The sequence below is a fragment of the Pinus tabuliformis genome, chromosome 9 (assembly GCF_031772625.1).
Source record: "Pinus tabuliformis cultivar Carrire ecotype Pingquan chromosome 9, CPIR1, whole genome shotgun sequence".
Taxonomy (NCBI): domain Eukaryota; kingdom Viridiplantae; phylum Streptophyta; class Pinopsida; order Pinales; family Pinaceae; genus Pinus; species Pinus tabuliformis.
Window position 1 is genome coordinate 1,188,933,069 of NC_142307.1, and position 18,031 is coordinate 1,188,951,099.

The 18,031-nt window shown below is 37.9% G+C and overlaps 1 pseudogene; it reads right to left on the reverse strand.

Annotated features, from left to right (window-relative positions):
- Positions 1–3,644: 3,644 nt before the first annotated feature.
- On the reverse strand, positions 3,645–17,417 carry LOC149152811 (guanosine nucleotide diphosphate dissociation inhibitor 1-like; annotated as a pseudogene).
- Between the last annotated feature and the right edge of the window lie 614 nt (positions 17,418–18,031).

Genomic DNA, 18,031 nt, shown 5'->3' on the forward strand with positions numbered 1-18,031 from the left:
GCTAAGCCACCTGATCTACCAGAGGCATCAATGGCCGAGAATTGCCAACCGGGGGTGATAGATGATAAAGAGGCCGTTATGGAGTCCGCAGGTCCAAGCGTTTCTTGGAGAAGAATAATATCGACAGGAGAGGATTCAATCAATCGCTTGAGGGCTAGTTTCTTTGAGGCACTAGCCATGCCTCTGCAGTTGAAGGATAGACACTTCATGGGGGGGGATGGCCAGGGGTGTTCTTTTCTCTAAGTACCCCATCAATAGTGGATTGACGCCCAATGGCAACCTCTGCCCCCGCTCTTCTGATAGCCTAAGTAAGATCCGATTTTCTCCCTCGAGTAGGCAGAGAGGACAGCCCAGGTGTTATGATACCCAAGCCGGAAAAGGTAGGGTGAGATCCTTGTGAGTGAGTGCGCGGGCGCAGGAAGTATGAGTGTTTTGAGCCCCTGGAAGATGAGGGGGAAGATGCAGGCGATGGGAGCTATTGAGAGGATGTAGCAGCAGGGGCAATGACAGAGGAGGATGGCATTGAACAAAATGCAGCAGACAAAGATGGATTAATAGATGAAGTCGATGTGAAATTAGACAATGGAGGGAAGAGAGAATTACCCAGAGGGGCTGCAGATGCGGCTGCTGAGGCCGCCCGAGATCTGGTGACCGGAGCTGTTGCACGACCAAGAGTAACACCTGGTGCTTGAGGAGTAGCACATGTGGGAATGCTCGTGGCCGGGGCATGTTGCGCAGCCGGAGAGATGGATCTCGGAGTAAAGATGGTGGCCTCTGGTGCATCAGCGTGCCTCTGGTTGAGCAGACAATCCTTGAAGACATGCCCTACCCTATGGCAGCGTCGGCATCTGAAAGGAACGCCTTCATAATCAAGGATCTGCACTTGAGTGAATCTGCCCCATTGAAGAGTGATCTTTTCCTCCAGGCCTTCGCGGGTATCTAGGTGAACCAGGATCCGAGCGAGCGTTCTATTCCTAGATTCCACGAAGGTGCGATCGTGGTCGAGATAGGTCCCCAGAGCATTTCCAATGCGGATGAAGACTTCTTCGTTGCAGTATTGAAGGGGGAGACCAGGCAGTCGCACCCATAATGGCCCAGCTCCAATCTGTTCTCGCTCAGGGTCGAACAGAGGACTCCAACGCTTGAGCAGTACCGGCGCCATCTCTATATGCCAGAATTTGGCCAAGACAAGATCCGTATAATTTTCCTTGGCAAAATGTAGCGCAAACCAGCCGCGAGGGAGTACATGAACTTCAGGGAGTTCCATCAAAACCCCACCCCAGATCTCTTTTACCCACTGAGTTAACCGGGTCGGAGAGTAAGCTCGCCCTCGGACATGACCCACAAGGATAGTATTTGCCATATTTTCTGCCTCTCCTATGGCCGTGGTCTCTCCGAACCGAATGGTGATGTCTTTGGAAGTAGATTTGACACACTTTGTTCTTTTTTTCCCCGTGCGCGGCACAGAAGGGTGATTAACCAAGGGGTCCGGGGAGCAGTCTTGAGGGTTCGACCTGGAGGAGCTGACTTTGACAGTGGGGGTTTCAAAACATCCCGAGGGAGAATGGAGAAGCGCAGAAAAGCCAGCCGTCGATGGAGGAGGTGGACCCGATGAGGATGGAGCCGGGATGGAGGATGACAGGGGACGCGATTCAAAGGGAGGCGATGGGGGTATGACCGATGATAAGAAGCGGAGGGTCCCCGGAGAAAGAGGGGGAAGATCCAGACCAGCGGATTCAGAGGGAACAACGCCTTCAGGTAAACAAGTAGGGGGGGGACCGGGATAGAGACCACCGGGGAAAGGTGCGCCTCGGATTGCAGAGGGCCAGGACCAGCAGATGACGATGCGAAGGATGGGCGGTCGAAAATAACCTGAGAGGAGAGCGGGTCTTCGGTATAATCGATTTCCTCCTCCGTGTCCATAACATCACCGACAGTAACCGGATCCATGCTGAAAACGACAGTTGTAACCTGAAAAGTCGGGCCAGGTAAGCAGGACGAAACAGTTGCTGAGAGTAGTTTGCAGGTTGAAGAGGTAGGGTTTCAGAGTGCCCTAACCGAAACCCTCGCGGTTAGCTGCAGAGCGCGCCGGTTCCATCAGTCCTCTTGGTCTCCCTTTATATAAACTACCTATTTAGTAGTTTATATTCATTTCACCTACTTTCATTAATAATCAATATAAACAACTAATTCAGTGATTGTGTATTCATCTTCTTTGTGTTCATCATTAATCAATATAAACTACTAATTTAGTACTTTTGGATCGATTTTATGTGTTCATTATTAATCAACATAAATTAATTAGTATGTTTTTTGCAATTAAATTAGAAAAAAAATGTCATACAAAGTGCATGTTCATCTAATATGAAAAGACAAAGTTACATATGTTAATTATAATACTGAATAATAGAAAGTACAACTATAAATAATTTCAACCACATAAATTATATTATATGAAATGCTGAGTATTACAATATGAGTTTCCAATTCAATATTGGTTGGACTACAATTTACACGTGAAATATTGGTTCTTCACTTCAAAACATTATCATTTTATTGTCAATGCATTGTAGGTGAATTCACCAACTCTAAAGACTTGACCATCAATTTGTATGTGTGTCTCATGCACGCTATTGAATTTATGAGTATCACTAGACTTTTTCTCATCACTCTCTCTCTCTGCATTTGTCACTCTAGTGGATTGTTCGTTTTTTTCTTCAATTATTGCCTATTACCATAAATATTGATTTCCTCGTTTGAAAATGAAAGGAGATACAATGCAGAGTATAAGACATGAAGGATGATGAATATTGGAATGTAAACTAAAGTAGACTATAAAGGATTTATATGACATATACCTCAACATCGGCAATATCAATGCCATTTTTCCATGGAAAATCAAGAAACCTGAACAAATTATCTTCAGTTTGGTGATAGTGGTCACTATTTGGCCAGATTACCTATATAAACAAAGAAAATAAACATCATCATAGAAAAGAATACCTTAGGAATTTAGTATGCAACCTTCAAGAGCTAATGAAACATGGAACAAAAACAAACAAGAAAGGGAGTACCTAAAACATGGAAGGCGTGCAAAGAATAGACAGTACAGTAATGATTCTATCAGAAATTAAGAGGTAATAAAGTTTGCAATTTCATGAAGTGTGAACATGGTTTAAGAAATTAGATATTATTAAAAAAAGGTAATCCTAGATCACAATGTGATATCTAAAATATGCACATGATAAGAACAAGTTATGTTATACAAATGACTACAATAATGCTATATGAATCACTGATCTTGTTTGACATGCATAATTACTTATTTGTAGGTATATATAGTATGCACCCGTACATAGAAATTCAAAATTTGCATACATTGAAAACTACTTTTACAATATAAATTATTGCAAGAAAAGAATGTAGATTAAATATTCAAAAGAGACCATTGACATTTACTCACAAAAAGACTCAACTTGATTCTAACACTCACTAGGCATTGGGGTAACTAATTGAGAATGTATGTCAATAATTTGATACAGAAATAAGCTTCACAAATTCAAAGAAATATTCCAGTGACATATGAGGTCACTTTTGACCATATCTAGAAGATGGATGTAGCCTAACATTATTATGGAAGACAATCAAGCTTGAAACAATATAAATGAATTGTATGTTGCATTCACAACACTGTGTTTGACACTTAGATCCAATACCTGCTAAAACAAAAGAGATAGAAGAAAAAAGCAAAGAATAGGCATTAAGGGTAGGCAAAAAAATCAATATTGTTAAGGGCAACAACTAAAATAAACCCGCAAAAGAATAAAATAAAAATGATTGAGTGTAAATAGATAGTAACTCTACCTTTCTTGTGATTTTTGTGTACATAGAAAGCACATCTTGAACTGTTGTCTCAAAATGTGTGGTTGCATCATAGCTCTGCAAGAAAAAAATCTCTACATTATGGTACCTTCCTAGACTTGATAATAGCAAGCTATCCATACATAAATGCAAAAATCAAAGAAAATATGGGAATACCATTTACTTTTGATATGAAGCAATTGTCAAGAGATGGTTCATTAATAGGTTCATATATATCATAAGTGTCAAAAAACATCTCATCAACTGCTCCAAGCAAATTTAATCTTGGTTGTAATTCTTTCTTAGGTTGGTCAATCTCTATTTCTCTTGAATAAAATGAAATGTATTTTCCTTTGGGAGAAACATTATGTGAATGGGAACAACAAAATACATACCTACAAAATGAAAGGTGAAGAAAATTCATGTAAATTACAAAGTAGAGGGTACTGTAAAAACCTGTAATATGCAATCATAAATCTACATTGATGCATTTACATGTATCTCATCCATAAATTTTGAACCTTTTTATTGAGAAACTATGGTCTGTAATGAGGGAAAAATATGAATTCCTCATGCTCATTGATAAAATCACAAAAAAATATTATTTTTTAAAAGACAAAATATGAATCAGATGATATACATATCATATTTGCATCCAACTTGCTTTTGAGGAAAAATAATCTATAGTGATTGTGAATCATTTGTATTTGGAATGGGGTGGTTCATGATGAAAATTGCTCGAGAAACCTTACATATCATCTTAACCTGACACAAAAGAACAACATGTTTGGTAGCATGACATAATAATATACTACAACTATCTTCTAATAAAAAAATAAAAAAATGATCAAGTGTAAATGGGGTGGCTCATGATACAAAATGCTCGAGAAACCTTACCTATCTTCTTAACCTGACTCAAGAAAACATGTTAGGTAGCATGACATAGGAATATTTTACGACAAAATATCTCTTAAGTTTCATATCATGGAAGTAAAATTACCTTATTAGGTAGATATGATGGATCACAAACAACTTTTTTACATCTGGTAGTTTCACCTTCTGATGTCACCCCATTCGCTTTACCTTCTTCATCAAATTTCACCTGTGCATTTACAAAATAAATTTATAAACAAATTATAAAATCATAATAATTCATCTAGTGGGAATGAAAAATGTGGTTTGCGTATTTCTTAAAAATGTTGAAATGATTAAATAGAATCATTCAAGCAATTACACAATGACCCAAATTGAAAGTTTGCAAAATACTTGTATTATTAACTATGGGAAAGAATATTTTAGTGGCATAGTTTGCTCTCTAAGTAACCCTCAGATTACATCTAGCTCACTTGTGACATCCAACTGGCAATTAGAAGGTAAAACAACTAAAATCATATGTATCTCTCCAAGGTGAAGAATGTTAGAAATAATACTGAGAGGGGGGATGAATCAATATTATTAGATCAATAATTTAATTTTGAAAAACTGATTTGCATACACTACTTCAGCTAAGTGAACTAGCGTGTATACGCAACTGTACTTAAGGCAACCAGCGTATATGCAGAGATATTTTGATTTACTCAAAGTATCATGCATTGAATTTTAACCAGTATATCAGGAATTCATTAGATAGTGCAGTAAAAGTAGAATAAAGCATCACATATAAGCAACACACATGAACAACAAGATATAAGGTGGAAACCCAATGTGGGTGAAAACCACCTACTGCTGTCATTTTTGTCTTCTTTTAATAATAAGAAAATCTATTTACAATTTTTGTATTGGTGCAGACTTATACTAGTACGCAGGCTTCTACCTATAGAAGGCTACAAGCTTCTCTCGTTCTCTAGCTTCTACTGGAAGGGAGCTATAACCCTCTAGCTTTTGTACTAGCTGATATGTTTACTAGTACATAGGTGCTGACCTACAGAAGTCTACGACCTTCTTTCTTCTTCCAGTGACCACGTTTCATAAATTTTCAGACTGGATCCATCAACAACATCATAAGTTTAATTCAATCATCAAATATATCTGCATCAACAAGTCACCTTTTGAACCAACCACAATCGAATCAATCAATCACTTTGACAACCCATCAATCTGATCATTCAGAATACTGTCACCAGACTACAATAACCAGAACCCAAACCAAAAGCTAGAACTTTGCAACAGCAAACAACAGCAACTAAAACATATTTTATAAGGTATATGCTACTTTCATGTGTCGAACCTACGTGTATACACACTTTTCTCAAAGCCAACCAGCGTATACATTTGCAAATATTAATTCATAATTCTGTAGCTATTCCAGACATTAGTTATACCCAGATCATATCATTTACAAAATAATATATGTGTCAGTATTCAGATCTAGAATAATCATGAGAAAAAACACATAATGCTAGTTCATTTTACGCCTTAAGATCCCAATCCATCATTAGATCTGGTTCCTCATCATCCACTAAGGTTCATCCTTGGATCAGATCCAACAATGCACCATAACCCAATAGCTTGCATACTAGATCTCACACTTCATCAGATATTCGATACTTGCACACCTTGGCCTATTAATCTTCTCCTCCTTTTATAATTTTAGGCCTTTGTCAATACCATGGACCAAAACCACTTAGGACCAATACCTTGGACCACATACCTAGGGTCAATACCTCAAACCAGATACCTTGGACCAATACCATGGACCAAATACTTCAGACCAAAAACTTAGTTTTCCAAGGTATACGCGCTTTTCCTTTTGCAAAAGTGCATGTGTATGTATACAAGGCTTGTATACAGTGAACCTGTGTGTATACGTGGCTTGGTCAATGGTGAACCTACGTATACCTCTCTTTCTTCATGCTGTGAAGACTGATCTGTAATTCTTTGTTGTTTACCTGCTATACTGTGATCTTTCATTTGCACTCTGTCACATCTGATATATCTTTTGTAGATTCATCTAGTTACCATATACAAGTGAGTTTCTCTGTTACAAGTGGGTTGCCATCAAGTACAACACATACATTATAATGCCAACAATCTCCCCCTTTGGACTTGATGGCAACAACAATACCAAGTCACTCTCCCCCTTTGACATCAAGGGCAAAGGGCTGATGAAGATGACTTTCAATAGTTGAATATTGATCATACTCCCCCTAGGCACATGCTGAATTCTCTGATTGAACTCCCCCTTTGTTCATGTTGAGATGTATTGTATAATCCTTGCTCCCCCTGAGCACATGCAGAGTCTGCAAAGATTTTCAAGCAAAAAGGACCTGACCTCTATAACTCAACTGAGTGAGTTTGACCTCCCTATCACCAAAGACTCATACATACATCCATTCTCCCAACCAAGTGGGGATATACCAAACTTGAATCATCCATCCAACCAAGTGGGGATATACCAATTGTTTATACATGACTTAAATATAACAATTATTACATCATTCTTGCCTTGCATAGTGGGGGTACAAATTACATCATATGATCATAAGGGACTCATCAAAAGACTACAACAGATAGAGACAAATTATTACATCATGGGTTTTGATATGATCTTTACAGTGAATGATATTTATAACAAAGACCAAAAGTCTAAACAAGACCATGATAGTCATTATCAACTATCATACACCATGTATGATCTGCTCCATAAGCATCTGTGAACAACATCTAGACCATCAACCTGTATATGCCCATAAAAAAGAGTCACCTGATTCAAAACAACTATGTGGATCTGTACCAAGACCTTATAAGATAATGCCAACAATGCATTATTAGAAGCATATGCTCCCCTTGAACTTGTTCCAGATGTTCACTATCAGATCTGATCTTTGCATATATCAGAAGAATTATCAAGGCATCATTATTAATCAGATATACATCAAGTTATTAACAACTTATGAGAACCAACATATTTCCACATGTCAATAGAAGATTGTAACCATCATCAAACAAAGCAAATAATTTACTGAACCATATCATACCCCTTTCTCCTGAGTTTGGGCCACTACTTTTCCTCAAACCAACATATACGTGACTGTGCCCATAGAAAGTAGCGTATATACACGAATATACTTCATGAAACTTGTGTATAACAACCTTTCACAAAAAAATGGATTTTAACAGCAGGATGATGTAGCAACTACTCCCAACTTCTGTCTGAGATATTCAAATGTCTCTCTGGGTAGTGGTTTAGTTAATATATCAACAACCTGTTCTTTGGAGGGAACATACTCCAATTTGACCTTTTGTTCAAGCACTTGTTCACGTAGAAAATGATATTTGATAGGTATGTGCTTGGTCTTGGAGTGCATGAATGGATTCTTTGAAACACTGATGGCACTTGTATTATCACATAGAATGGAGTTGGGTGGAGTAGAAGTGATCTGAAAGTCTTGCAATGTTTGCATCATCCAATGTAGTTGTGTGCAACAAGATGCATCAGCCACATATTCTGCTTCAGCTGTAGATAATGCAATTGAACTTTCTTTCTTGCTAAACCAAGACACTAACCTGGAACCCATATAGAATGCACCACCGCTTGTGATTTCTGTCATCAACACTTCCTGCACAATCTGCATCTGTATATGCATGAAGAGTAAGATTTGTATCTCTAGGATACCATAAACCAAAGTTCTGTGTTGCTTGAAGATATTGGAAAATCCTTTTGACTGCCTGAAGGTGTGATTCCTTTGGATTTTCTTGGAATCTTCCAACTATTCCTACAACATGGATGATGTCAGGTTAGACATTTGTTAGATAAAGCAAACTGCCAATCATGTATCTATAAGTTGGTTGATGTACTGCTATTGATTCATCATTTGAGCTGAGACTACATCTTGTTATCATTGGGGTACATACTGGTTTAGAATCTTCCATGCCGTACTTTTTCAAGATCTGTTTGAGATATTTAGTTTGTGAAAGAAAAATACCATCTTTATTTTGTTGGACTTGTAGACCAAGAAAATAGGTAAGCTCACTAAGCAAGGAAATTTCAAATTCTTGCTGCATTACTGAAGAAAAATTATGACTCATGGATTATTCATTGCTACCAAAAATGATATCATCAATGTAGACAACAATTATTAGCAATTTATCAGTGTCAATCTTTGTATATAAATTGTTATTTGCTGACCCCTTGGAAAAAGCCTGTTGGTGGAGATATTTGTCTAGGCCATAATACCAGGCCCTTGGAGCCTGTTTTAGACCATAGAGAGCCTTTCTGAGTCTACATACAAGTTTTGCATCATTTCCAAGAATGAATCCTTCTGGTTGTTCAATATAGACTTCTTCTTCTAAGTCTCCATTAAGGAAGGCAGATTTTACATCCATTTGGTATACTTTGAACTTCTAAAAACTAGAATGATCAAGAAACATCCTTATGGCTTCAAGTCTAGCAACAGGTGCAAAAGTTTCTTCAAAATCTATACCTTCTTGTTGAGCATATCCTTTACAAACAAGTCTGGCCTTGTTTCTAATAACTTCTCCATTTTCATTCAGCTTGCTTTTGAATATCCATTTAGTTCCTATGATATTCTTATCATGAGGCTAGGAACTAATTCCCAAGTATTATTCTTTTCAATTTGCTCAAGTTCTTCATTCAATCATCTTTGCATGCTTCATTTACATTTTGAGGTTCGGTGGAAGATAGTAATGCTAGATAGCTTGAAGCTTCTGCAATAGTTCTTCTTGTCTGCACTCCTACCTCTTTCTCACCTAAAATTTGAGTTTCTAGATGATTTTTCTGAACATACCTGGACAGAGTATTTTCTTCTACCGTTATCTCTTCTTTTGGTGCTTCATTGGTTTCTTCTTCAGAATTAGTGTGATTTGATGTGGGAAGATAATCCTCATCTTCTTCATTGTAATAATCTTCAGTTTTTATCTGTTTTGGATTTTTTCATGTTTCATCAACAACAACATCAATACTTTCAATCATTTACCCAAGTCTTTTATTATAACATTTATATCCTTTAATTCGGGAAGAGTAACCAAGAAGAATACCTTCATCTGCTCTGAGTTTAAACTTACCAAGTTTTTCATCAGTTCTTTTGATGTAACATTTGCTTCCAAAAACTTTGAATTATTTTATAGTAGGAGTCTTACCATACCAAAGTTCATGTGGAGTTTGAGTTCTGTTTACCCAAACATTTGCTTGGTTGAGAATAGTGACACCGGTGAATGTAGCTTCACCCCAGAAGGTTGCAGGAGTTCCAGATTCATCTAGCATAGCTCGAGCCATTTGTTGAACAGTTCTGTTCATCCTTTCTACCACTCCATTTTGCTGAGGATTCCTTGCGGTGGTGAACTGCCTTTTTATTCCATGTTGTTCACAAAAGTCAAAGAATTCATCCGAGGTAAATTCCCCTCCTCGATCAAATTTGAGGCATTTGATTTTGCGATATGATTCATTTTCAACCAAAGCTTTTAAGGCTTTGAATTTTTCAAATGCTTCGTCTTTATGCTTTAGAAGACCTATCCAACACATTTTGGAAAAATCATCAATGAATAATATAAAGTATTCTTCTGCACAAGGTGAATTTTTCCTTGATGGTCCACATAAATTAGTATGAACAAGTTCAAGAGGCTTACTAGCTGACCCTTCCTTTTCAACGAAGTGATATCTTGTTTTCTTACCGAATTGACATGATTTGCATATTTTATTTTCAAGAATGCTTATATCAGGAAGATCACGAACAGCCTGGAATCTGCATGCTTTTCTTATTTTAGAAAAGCTTAGGTGCCCCAATCTTCTGTGACATAGCCAGTGTTCATCATAAGTGTAATTCAATCATCAAATATATCTGCATCAACCAATCACCTTTTGAACCAACCACAACCGCACTAATAAATCACTTTGACAACCCATCAATCTAATCATTCAGAATACTGTCACTAGACTACAGTAACCAGAACCCAGAACTCTGCAACAGAAAACAACAGAAACTAAAACATGTTTTGTAAGATATACGCTACTTTCATGTGTCAAACCTGCGTGTATACGCGCTTTTCTCAAATCCAACCAGTGTATACATCTACAAATATTAATTCATAATTCTGTAGCTATTCCAGACTTGAGTTATACCCAGATCATATCATTTACAGAATAATATATGCGTCAGTATTCAGATCTAGAATAATCATGAGCAAAAACACATAATGATAGTTCATTTTACGCCTTAAGATGTTGATCCATCATTAGATCTGGTTCCTCATCATCCGCTAAGGTTCATCCTTGGATCAGATCTAGCAATGCACCATAACCCAATAGCTTGCATACTAGATCTCACACTTCATTAGATATTCGGTACTTGCACAACTTGGCCTATTGATCTTCTCCTCCTTTTATAGTTTTAGGCCTTTCTCAATACCGTGGACCAAAACCACTTAGGACCAATACCTTGGACCAAATACCTAGGGTCAATACCTTGGACCAGATACCTTGGACCAATACCATGGATCAAAGTACCATGGACCAAATACTTCGGACCAAAAACTTAGTTTTCCAAGGTATACACGCTTTTACTTTTGTGAAAGTGCGTGTGTACGTATATACGACTTGTATACAGTGAACCTGCATGTATATGCGGCTTGGTCAATGGTGAACCTACGTATACCTCTCTTTCTTCATTCAGTGAAGACTGATCTATAATTATTTGTTGTTTACCTGCTATACTGTGATCTTTCATTTGCACTCTGTCACATCTGATATATCTTCTGTAGATTCATCTAGTTACCATATACAAGTGAGTTGTTTTGCTACAAGTGGGTTTCCATCAAGTACAACACATAAATTATAATGCTACAAAAGAAGAAGACTTGAAATATCATATGCAAAATAGATGGAATTTTGGAGATCTGCTTACACATATATTTAGATCACTACTTGAAAGACTTCATTTCCTACTTTTCCCTACATATCATTTGCATTGGTTGTAGAAACACATTTTTGCTGCCCATATTAGGGTTAAATAAGATGCACAGACGTTAACTGGGTCACTAGAATAACTTTTTTCTTTTAAACCCAAATGAGTAATGATTATATTAAAGGAAAGTTGCAACCAAACTGGATAACAAGTTAATAAAATCATAATTTTTTTAGTCTGGGTCAAGAAAATTCAAAGAAAAAAATATGTAGGGGGTTTATCTAAATCACACCCCTCGTTTCTAGTTTTCCTCAAAAACACTATAGCCCTAGTACCATAAATTCTTGCATATTGGCCCAATATAAACTTAAATTTGCAAAACATAAAACCTGGAGAGATTTAGCAGTTTTCCATTATACAAATGTGAATTGTTCTTAGCTTATTTCTTCATCTCAGCCTCTTCTACTATAATGGGATTTTGTACCTAGTAAATTGTTTCAAGTGTTCAGAACCCATGAAAGTCCCCGTTTCACTAAACACTACAATTGTAGTGAAAACCCAAAATACATGTTCCACCACTAAGAGAATTCATCTTCTTCAAATCTCTAGTTTAATGGGCACAACAATAGTCTTTGAATATTCATGACTCTCCTCAATTGTTGTTGTATGATATCACACTCTTCATTAGGGACAAGATTTTCTACTGCTTACATGTAATCAAATTCAGCCTTTGGATCCATGTTGGATTTCTCTTTACCCTATAATGTTTCCAATCATGATGTAGCAAATAATTTTGGTGTAAGGACATATCCTAAGGAATCAAGTGGAAATTTTGCTTCACCCACCGTTCTTCCACCTCTATTTAGAATATAGTCACACAGTTTTACATCTCTCAACTAAATAATTTCCTTAAGTTGGCCTATCATGGTGTCCATTTGTTCATAAACCAACCCAATCATTGGTTGATCTAAATTTGCAAAGAAAATCATGTTATAAATTGGCTTGGTGAACAACAAAACATACTTAACCTATGCCCAAAAATAAGGATCAATAATAGTGTCTTGCATTGTAGAAGAACCATCTCTATCTGATGTGATATGTATCCTTAGTTGCTTCCATAAATCACTCACTATCATATAAGAGAATCAAGTGCCTAAAGGCAAGCTTATAGTGGCCAAATCTAGTCCTTTTAAGTCTAAGTAGCTACAAGTAAAGTGAATTTGCTAAAATAGTGGACACCAATATATAATGTGATGAAGTTAATGATTGAAATCCTTCCTTGTACAAGGGCTTGATCTAGTCACACTCTTTACGCTTAGCAATATCATCAAGATCCATGTAGAAACTTAAATATGAATATGTAAACACCCATTAAATGCTTTGAGAGAGCAGCCAAAAAAGGTGTGAAGGATCCCTTTTCTCGTGTAGTCACATATGTTCTTGAGGCAGATGTGCTCATATTTGGAAATTTTATGGGGTAATTTTCAAAATTTTCGCTACTTGTTTGTACATTCATCAGTAGTGATTTGAACAATTCTCAAATGATGTTGAAGAAAGCCTTTCATCCAAGTTTTTTTATGTTGCTACAAAAGGAGTCCAAGAAAATATCTCTCCTAGTAAAACCATTTTTGGTTTATATTTTCTATTCAAATATATTATGTGTTTTTTATTTATATGTAATTTCTTCATTTGTTGATCATTGCATTAAAATATGTTCAACTCTACACAAGAAAATGTTTTGGTTGGAAACTTGAGCTGTAGTTAATAAAACATCCTTAATTATGAATCTTTACATAGAATTATCTCTCAGGATGAGGCATGGAGACCAGGGGAAATGATAACTTCATTTTATTTATATGCAGGAGGTAAAGGAACCTTTGATTTACCAACATAGACAACTAGATGTCTGTGAAATTTTCAAAATATTAGGCAGGGCACCAAGTAAAAAAGAAATGATGCCATCAATCTTATGTCTTGCGATGGATGTTGATGCCCTGAAAGATGAAAAGGGAAACTTTTCATATTTCAGTAGACCTTTAGATGATAGCTTTGGTTTCAAGGAGCATCCTAATTTTGAGAATCGTGTTGTAAATTCACTAGTTCAAGAGGACAATTCCAAAAGAGTTATGACATCTAAATGGAAATCCTAGGATAAATCTCCAATCCAGAAAAATGGTTGGGGATGTTTGACTTTAAATTCAGAAGAAAGGGATAAGAGTGGTTGGGATGATAATCTCTCTATCAACATGGATGGATTAAATATTGAACAACAGTGACAAGCCAATGGTTGGAACACTACTTCCACGACAATGGAAAATGGATCATATTGAGATAATGGCTACAGTGAAAAAAAACAAAGTGAGGAGCATATTCTCCCAAAAGTTCTATGTAATGAGGGTTGGAACCTAGAACATGCAACATCAAACATAAAATCAAGTTGGGGTGGAGATTAAAATGCTGAAAATGTAGTGATGGAGAACAATTTAATAATTGGAGTGGAATTTCAACCTATCATCAATTACTAAGGACAAGAGCATCAAATAATGAGGGTTGGAAGGGTGGTTGGAATATTGAGCTAACTAGTACCATGAAAAATAATTCTAATCTTATCCAGTCATATGCTAATGGTTGGAACACTAGTTCTAATATATAAAGGATTAAATTGGGGTAACATATAGGATGGAATATCAACCAAGTAGGAATTACAAAAAAGGAGCATCGAATAATGAGAGTTGGAACAGTTGGAATAATGAGCCAATTAGTACTATGGAAAATAATCCTAGTCTTCCTCAGTCAGATGCCAATGGTTGGAATGCTAGTAGCAAGAAAAAAGTTAAAGAATCAGATTGGGATAATAGTTTAGGAGAAAGATCCAACAAATGACAGATCCTCAAAAAATATCATCAAATAATAAGAGTTTCCATTAGAGTTGCAATGATGAGCCAAGTATTACAACAAAAAATAATTTAGATACATATAGGCAGATCAGATATGTCTAAGTCAAATCACACTAAAATTGTGTTGGCTTGTTGCCATAAACGTTCTAATGATAGAATCACACCTTACCTTATCCTTTGACTTCCATAATTTTTATATGTTATGATTTGTTTGACATATATATATATATAATCCAATAAAACCAGCTATAATTATTGAGATATAGCCCTGTGTAGAATGAAATATGTACAGATAAGATGATAATATAACAGTTAACTACCTAAGATTTGTTATTTTCCTTTGCAAAATATATCTTGTAGTAGTTTTTTCATTCTCTATAATATAATGTAGTCCTAAGAATCCTTTCTCAAACAAGTTCCAATAAGTTTAAAATAAGTCGGAAGAACATAATATGTTATGTACCAAAATATGATGAATGCCACTTCCAACTTTGTGTTCCATTTCAGGATGGTGACAAAGAAATTTTTCAATGGCTTCATTTCCATCTTCTGCTATTAATAGATATTTGTTCTTGTAGCTATAACATAACATAAACATGTCATAGACCTATATTTCAGTTTTTCAACTAAAGAAATTCTCACATAATCGCTTCTTTCATATTTTTTTTTTCCAACATGCAAGAATTAAAAAATACAGAATGTTAAAGGAATGAGCATTGCATTGATTAAACAACATGGGAATATTCAAAAGTTTTGGCTCATTGCATAGATGACCATAATCCAGGGTTTGGTGAAGTATCACTTGATACTTCTTATTCATTTTGGCTCATTGCATATGTTGGCTTGTTAGGGCCTGACCCAAGTTCGGAGCTAATTAGCCAAAGAAATCCCTGTACTACTAGCCCTTTCAGCAACAGTCCTTGAAGCATGGACTAAGGTCTCACCCAAATTAGTATGGGTGGTGCTGGAACTAGGTTTCCGCACCCTTGAGATGTCTACAGGTTCGATTTGGTCCAACTGTGAGTCCCTTCATGCAGGTTACTTCGCGCACTTACCTGGCCTTCGCGCACTGAAATATTGCCTTCGTGCAAACCTAACCAGGGGTTGTGGGGCTTCCACGTTGCTGGAGCAGTGCTTTGCACTATTTCCTTAAGTCACACCCAAGATCTTACTTATCTTCTTACACCAGTTAGTTATCTTTGTGTAAATGGATGCCTTATGTTATATTTATCTATATAGCACATTCATATGAGTTCACGCAACAACTAACTAGTAAACTTGTAATTCATACCCAGTAACACATAAATAGGAAAAGATACACATAAATATGGTAAAACTTCTCTTTATTAATACTTCCAACGCTTACAGACTCGATTGACCCTGCGCACTCAGTTGTAGGGGTCTGCGCACTCAGCTGCAGACTACTAGGCTTTTGTGCACTCAGCTACAGAGCCTTCTCTTATTCTACAACCCAAAGACATGACTTACACTTCCACTCAATGCTTCATCAATCCCTTAGACTCATCATGCTTAGATTGCTCTTTCTACACTTAGAGCCTTTCTCTATTTATACAATCCCATGGTCCGTGGACCATGGGTAGATCTTTCAAACTAACATTACATTACAAAAAAAAGGGCGAACAACCCTATGACTCTACTATGACTTCACACTCTGCACCCACAAATCACAGAGTCTTTACAGTGGAATTATTTAAAACTTGCGCTTTAAGCCCCAAAACATGCTTAGGGAGATTCCACGCCCAATAGGCCCCCAACACAAACATCGTGACTCACCCTCGAGTCACTCTTTTGGTGCAGAGATCTTCGCACAGAGGCCTTGTAACTCTGCTCGAACAGCTGCAAGGTCGACAATGCACTGAGCGACTACCTGCTGAATCTCCTATACATGTTGTTCTGAGACCATGGTGTCGGAATTACTTCCCTGGATCTGTTCCTGCACCCCCTAAATTTGTGCTAGCTTGCCTTCAACTGTTGTTGTAATGACGAAGGCCTCGTTAATCTAAGGCTAAATGCGTGTCTTCAACACCGCTTCTCTATGCCATGTTGCATACACTTTCTCTTTCAGCGCTTTGTCTTGTTGCATTCGTACGAGCCTCTAAGTGAGGGTCACCGTCTACGCGGTCCCTTTGACACTATCGTACTGCTGCTGGAGCTCATGTGCCTCTGTCTCTAAGCACTAGATGTTAGGGTCCTCTTGCAGATTGGTGAGGACCTCGAATGACTCTTCCAACATTTTGGTGCAGTCCCTTACTGCACTGCTGATCTCATCCATCCCTGATGTAATAGAGTTGACGTGCTATTCTCTAACTTCTGGATGGGTGGACGGCTATGCCTTCAACCACAGCTCTATTATCTGAAGGTTCAGCTCTAATTGAACCTTGGCCATTTCTTCTCGCGCCTCATGGACCCCTGCTGCTAGTCTGTGGATGTGCACTTCTACTGGTGCATCTGCTAGGATGGCTAGCTCAGGGACCATCTGATAGGCTTCTTCCAGTACCTATACCATCTACATATTCTATGACACAACCTCATCATGCTACAAGCTCAACTGCTCCATGTTGATCTTTTGCTCGCTCAGCACTTGTAACACGCGACTCTCCCTAGCCCACAGTTCTGCAGTAGTCCCATCCTATAGAACATATAGCGTCTCCCGCAGGAGCGCAACCATGTTGATCCCTATCCCTTTGAGTACACTAACTGTTGGCTTGTTGGCCTCATTTATTGTAACCAGTGCCCCTTCCGGCAACACTATTGTGTTGGTTGTCTGAGCATGTAGCATTTTCTCGGCTGCAATTGTCCCTATTGCGAGGTTGGTTGAAAGAGTACCAACCTAAGGAGTGCGCACCTGCAACTCCTAAATCTATGCTCAAAGGGCCCCAAACACAATCTGGTTCTCCTCCGTGAAGTTCTGGAGGGCCTCGATGGTGACGTCACGCATCATCTCGCCTATGTCATCTAGATCACCCTCAGTAAGGGTGATTGGGTCGATCGAAAACTTGGATACTTTCACCTTTTTGCGCGGCCCCATCCGCTCGCTCAGGCGCTGGAACTTCAATAGTGTTGACATTGTTTGTGGGTCCACACCACCTTCCTCTTCCATTGTTTCCATTTCTTTCTCCTGCCCATGTGAAGGCAACTTCTGGCCCTCGCGCGCCTTCTCGGCTAGCTCCTGTGCTGCTTGGGCTTCATGAGCTGCACAATATCTATATGAGGGAACCTCTAGTGGTCAACAAGATCCCAATCTTTCAATATCAAGTTTGGGACTTGCCCCAGGTGTGTGCCGTCAAAGATGAAGTTGTTTGAGACGAGCGGAGTCTGGAGAGAGCTCTTACTCTCGTCGAGGTCCTTGGGCACTTTTTCCTTCCCCTTCTGTGGGGGGATATATGTGGGTAG